This window comes from Gopherus evgoodei, chromosome 14 (genome assembly GCF_007399415.2).
Source record: "Gopherus evgoodei ecotype Sinaloan lineage chromosome 14, rGopEvg1_v1.p, whole genome shotgun sequence".
NCBI lineage: Eukaryota > Metazoa > Chordata > Testudines > Testudinidae > Gopherus > Gopherus evgoodei.
In genome coordinates, this window is record NC_044335.1 from 253162 (window position 1) to 259161 (window position 6000).

Here is a 6000-nt window from a genome sequence, read left to right on the forward strand (position 1 = left end):
AACCCTAGAAATATTTCTTCCCTTGTAGTCTTGGTGCGAGGCTCCAGCGAGTGCTAATTGTACATACGGTTTGGTGAGTCTGTGTTACGAAGAGGCAGAGGGCCAAAGCAAGATCTGAGGGGCACTGCCTTTCATAAAGAACCCCTTCTGCATTCAGCGTGAATGCCTGGTGCAGTTAACAGCTTTTCTTATATGCCCTCAGACCAGTCACTCTGGGCCTGACGCGTCAACACGGTAAGTTCGGAGAGGGTGCACTGCATTTCTCACATACAGATAGGCTGAGCTCCTGCCTTACGTGCAAAACTCAGCCCAGCCTTAACTAGGGAGCTGCAGCTGGTGCCACTGTCAGTTATTTCGGTAGGGCTGCCTTAGCACTCTCTGCTGGCACTGGGAATTCACCACCAAACAGCCAGAGGGGAGACATTCAGAGCACTTGACATGGGGCAGAAGGGGGGCCCAGCTCTGTTCAGCACTAAGCACTACTTCCTGTGCTTGATTTGTAAAGTACTGAAATGTGTTCCCTGCCTAGGCATGCCCTCACCCACCGCCTGTCCCCCTCATCTGCCCCTTGCTGCCAGGGCTATGCCGTGGAGCTATCCATAGGTCCGTTTTGCACTGGGAAGGGGTGTGTTTCACTGGCGTTCACCCTGGGAATCTCTGCCTGCCCGGCCTGTTTCCAATGCCCGAAGCCAGCGTGTGCTGGCTCACTCCCCAGCCAGTGCCTGGTTTCGTGGCAGGCTGCATGGCACAGGCCCTGTGTGGAGTGTCTGATCACCAGATGCAGGCACAGCTTGCAAGGGCTGCCCAGGGCCGCCCAGAGGGGAGTGGGGGGCAAGTGGGGCCATTTGCCCCAGGCCCCACAGGGGCCCCCATGAGAATATAGTATTCTGTAGTATTGCAACTTTTTTTTTTTATGGAAGGGGCCCCCAAAATTACTTTGCCCCAGGCCCCTTGAATCCTTTGGGTGGCCCTGGGGCTGCCAAGCTGAGAGGCCAGCACTGCCTCAGGCCTGGACATGCAGTGAGTCCTGTGAGCTGGGTCTCCCCAGTAGGGGGCACTGGGCGGGGTCAGGTATCTATCACTTTCTCCAAACTGACTTTCTGGTCTATATCATTTTGGGCTAAAACTGATAAATCAAGGTGACTTTGGGGAGAGAAATATTTCCTGTTCCAGGATTTGCATAATCCTGGCTGGCGATATGATGATGATGTTTGTTAAAGACAGAACACTATAAATTAATACCGTTAAGTTGTTGCTGCAAAATGCAAAGCAGGTAATTTACAGCAGGCATGAGCAACAGTGTCTGTGAGTGCAAGAGACTGGGGAGCAGGCGGAGCCACTCAAGCGGGCGATGGGGAGTCAGGGGCCACTAGGGCAGGGGTGTGGCACGAGCTGGCTTTGTCAGGCAGCTCACGCAGGGCTACAGGCAAGCCAGACCCATGCAGGGAGAGCTGGCTTCTTCAGTCCTGTTCCCCCACCCGGCCACCCCTGGGGGCTCCTGAAGTTCTGCCCTGGCTCCTGTTCCTGGGATATTCCTGCTGCTCTCCTCTCCTGTCCTAGTCCTAGGAAAGCAGCAGAAATGCTCTGCTTGGGCTGCTAAGGGGGTGCCCTGGGGGAAGGCAGAACTCGGGGCAGGGGTGGCTCTAGACATTTCACCATCCCAAGAAGGACGGCATGCCGCAGGGGGCGCTCTGCCAGTCGCCGGGAGGGCAGCAGGCGGCTCTGATGGACCTCCCTCAGGTATGCCTGCAGAGGGTCCACTGGTCCCGTGGTCCGCTGGTCCCACGGCTTTGGTGGACCTCCCACAGGAGCCACAGGACCAGCGGACCTTCCACAGGCACGCCTGCGGGAGGTCCACCAGAGCCGCCTGCCACCCTCCCGGTGCCCGGCAGAGCGCCCCCTGCGGCATGCCGCCCCAAGTACGCACTTGGCATGCTGGGGCCTGGAGCCGCCCCTGGCAAGGGGTCCCCTGGAGGACAGAGGATGCTTGGGTGACCGTTCTGAGCACCTGCCCCTTGTTTGTCTCAGGGCAGTGTAAGATGGACAGCCAGCTCCCCACCCCGGGATACCATCGCAGGAACCTGGGCGTCTAGTTCCAGCCCCAGCTCCCTTCACGCCCATCAGGGCTCAGCGCACAGGACGGTTCATTCAGCAGTGCCACTGACAGGCTGTGGTGAGGAAGAGTGCGCTAGGGACTGGAGTGAGATGCAGAGAGCGAGTGACTTTGCCTCCCTTGTTTCCTAGACAGCTCCATTCTCTGCACATTGCCCTGGCCTTGCCTGCCAGACCCTGCTGGAATCCCAATGCACCGTTTACCTTTGCAGCTGCATGGCTTTATGCAATGGGAGCTGCTGCGCAGGGGCTGTAGCAGGATTTCAGGCTAAGTGGATCCTCGTTTAGGCAGGTGGCAGGGTTAGAGTGATAGTGCTGGGAAGCATACAAGGGAGAGGGGCATCCAATGTGGGGAATCCGAATCATCCTGGCCCACATGGGGATCCTCTGTCTCCCAGCCCATCCAGTGCAGGGATCCCCAGGGGAGTCGGGTGGAGAGGCTTGGAGGCAGGAGGCATCCCAATTTGTTCCCCAACTGGAACTGGCTGGCTCAGCTGTTTCACAGTGTGTCTACCTGCACAGTCACTGACTTTTGTCTGAGTGCAGCCCTCAGAGCCCGGATCTCAGAGACTACCTGGGCCTGAGGAGGTCTCAGTGCCTCCTGCTGCCCTCAGACAGGAAGGTGTCACCTGGAGGGACCCAGGCATGAGCACTACTGATCCTAGGAACGTCTGCCCCCGCAGTCCTGGCTTCCGGCTGGGAGCAGTGCATGGCCCCATCCTTATTCTCTTCCCCTCCTCCTGCCAAATTCCTAGCTTTGATTGAGAGCCTGTCGAGGCAGGAGTAGGATTCACTTCATTAACACAGATTTATTCCTGTATAAACCTTTCCTCGCTTTATTTGCAAAGCATTCAGACTGCCGGCACTGCTGCTAATGACTCCATTCCACGGGTAGGCCAGGTGTGTGAGTACAAACATGATGAGTGTGATGTGTGGCTGAGTGTAAGTGTGAAGCTGCAATGTGTGTGTGTGCATGCATGAGAGAGTGTCGTGATGCAGGCTTGTGGGGTACAATGTGTGTGTGTGCACACCATGATGTGCTATCTGTCCATTACATGTGCTGCTGCTCACTACGCCCTGCGCAGCTGGGCCGTGCTCTGGTCCCCTCTCTAAGGGGACGGGGAGGAGGGCTAAGCCTGGCATGTTTGTGTGTATTTATTACATGGTTAGATGGGCCCTGGCTGTGCCCAGCCAGTGCTATCACACGGGTTTGGGTGTGTAAATAGTACAACCATATCACTGCTCCCACCACCTTTGCCCTCAATCCTGACCCATAGCTCCCTGCTAACCCTGCCCTGGGCTCCCCCAGTTCCGCCAAAGGGCTACCTTCTCACAGGAGCCCAGACTTTGCCTTTCCCACTGATTAAGACACCCCAGATCCAACCACCAGGCAGGACCGGCTGGGGCAGCATTTCTGACCGTCAGCAGTATCTGTCCAGCTGAATGGAAGCTGTGAAAATGCAAAGAGACTCACTAACCAGGCTGTTGCTGTTGCAATTCATGGTTTCTTTTCCCTCTCGTTCCCAACCAAATGTTAATTTTATGGAGGTCTTTATAAATCTTCCAGCCTTCCCCTGTCCATGGGCTACATAGATTTCATCTTGTTGAGAGGTGACACTTCTGGCCTTTGGTACCAGGCTATCAATTTAATGCGCTGAGTGTAATAAAAAACACAGGACCATATTAACTCACCATTACTCTGCTGCTCCTTCCTTAACCCTTTCCACACTGGTCTGAAAATGCCCTTGCCAGACAAGTGCCTCACACACTCCCTGTGCAAGGATCTTGAGCATGAGGGGCAGCAGATGGGTCAAACCGCCTGAGTTGGCCCCAGGGCCAGAAGCTTTGGGAGCCAGCTTCTGCCCTCTGCAACCACCATCCCACTGAGGGGCAGAAGGCACAAGATTTGCATCACGAGAGCCAAAAGCCAGCGTGTGCCCCTCTGAAGGCTTGTCCCTGGGTGGTCTCCCCCAGCCTCTTTCCTGGAAGAATCACATAGCGCTGTTAGAGCCACAGCTAGCAAAAGAAATGGGAGCTCAGCCTTCCTGTCACAGACAGGCATGGAATGGCCATGCTGCCTAGCCCATCCAGGGCCCGACTCGGGCCACTGAACAGCGTTGGCATGCATCCTTATCAGCTTCCTAAGGGTTGAACATTGCACCTTCCCCCAAGGCCAGACTAGCGCCGCCGATCCATAGAGGGCAGTGTGCTGCAGGCCAGGCAGCACTTGTGGTGAATGTATGAGGTGTCTAGTTCACGCTGTCCTGCCCTGTCCCTCCATCCCCTGCTGATGTCCAGTGATGGAGCAGCCAGAGGCCCCAGCACTATCCCAGACCCCTCTCTGATGTCTCCATGTGTCTCCCTTCCAGGACTTTGTGCCAAAGGCTTTTCCACTTCCCACTACCCAGCTAGCTCCAGGCTCATCTGGATCCACCCTGAGCCCTTGTAGCCGAATAAAGCGCAGTTCTACCCCGCTGGCTGGGAACAGAGCCGGAGGGGCTGGCATTCAGGAGCACCACGCAGGCTGGAGCACAGCTCTTCCATTTCCTCACTGCGAAGGCTGCCCCTGGACACTGCCTCGGCGCACTTACCTGTATTCTGGGCTCGGCTGTGGGCTGGCTCCTGAGGGCAGCCTCTGCCATTGCCGGTCACAGGAATTTGCCCATTGGCAGCATCAACAGGTATGAGATATACAAACATTCTTGAGACTAATGGAAAGCTGCAGCTCTTCATCCCTTTTGGCCCAGGGCACACATCCCCCTCCATTCCGCCTGGCTGTGGGTGACCCCCCAGGGCTGGATGTCACATCTGAGGGGTGAGCCTGCTAGGGCAGGCATGGGCTCACTGTGTCTCTGCAGTGCCAGGCAGACAGCCAAGGCCTGGCCCTCACCTGCGTCCCGGCTGGGCCTGTTTCTCTGGCCTCGGGTACCATGCCCCCATTATCAGCACCTGCGTACGGCTGTCAGGGAGCCTGTTGGATCTTACTCCTTTCTTAGCTCCATCCCTTGTGGCCTAGTTCTACCCTGTCTCTCACCCTTAGTAACTCCCCTCCCCCAGTGCCAGATACAGGCCACGGCCAGCCCCTTACACACCTGCTCAGCTGTGTGGAGTTAGCTGTGTTCCTCTCCCCAGGACTCCCTCCCTGCTGGGAGCATCTTTATTGCCCTTCTCTGAACTCTTTCCAGTTTGGCTTGTGGCTTGTCCCAGCATCCTCCCCCTACCCCTGCCTGGTTCCACCCCTCCCCCAGGTGCAAACTTTCTCCAGTTTCAGCCAGACAGCCTAAGGCAGCCCCAGCTCTTTGCTTGCCAGCTGGGGAATGCTGAGAAGACACTCAGAGCCTAGGGCCTGGCAGAGCACAGCCAGCTGTGGGTGATCTCAGAGAGCTTTCTGACAGCCCTAGAGCTGGGCTGCTGTGGAAGTAGGGAAAAAATTGACAAGGATTTGTAGGGGATCTTAATGCATGTCAGTTAGTTAGCAAAAGTCAGGCTAGCAGTTAACAAGAGTTAGGCCAGTTGTAACCCTAATGATGCAAAACTTGTAGAAGTAAGAATAGTGTGAGGCGAGTAGAAAAGAACTGTGTAAAAAGTTATCACGACCTTGCACTAATAATTAAATGCATAGACTGGTGCCCAGAAGTAAAAAAAATAAAATAGCAGAATAGCCCATGTATAAACAAAAGCAGCTGTTGCTTATTATTGTTTGTATTATTGCTTGTTATTGTCTGTAACAAAGGTATAAATGCTTGCTGTAATTGCTTACCTGTTGAGAGACCTGTCCGGGGCTGGGGTGACCCTGTGTCCTAGGGCACTCCCTCCCTCTATTGCAATTACTGGAGAAATAATAAAGTATTTAATTTTGCTGCACTCAAACAAAAAGCGAGAACTGAG

General features: G+C 55.3%; 1 protein-coding gene across 1 annotated transcript in view; it reads left to right on the forward strand.

Annotated features, from left to right (window-relative positions):
- SLC35C2 (solute carrier family 35 member C2) overlaps positions 1 to 5754 on the forward strand; it is a 46979-nt gene extending 41225 nt beyond the window's left edge. The window contains exons 11-12 of the transcript XR_003996564.1: positions 29 to 234; positions 4482 to 5754. The gene's annotated coding sequence lies outside the window, so the exon portion shown is untranslated. The remainder of the gene's footprint in view (positions 1 to 28; positions 235 to 4481) is intronic.
- Positions 5755 to 6000: the final 246 nt, after the last annotated feature.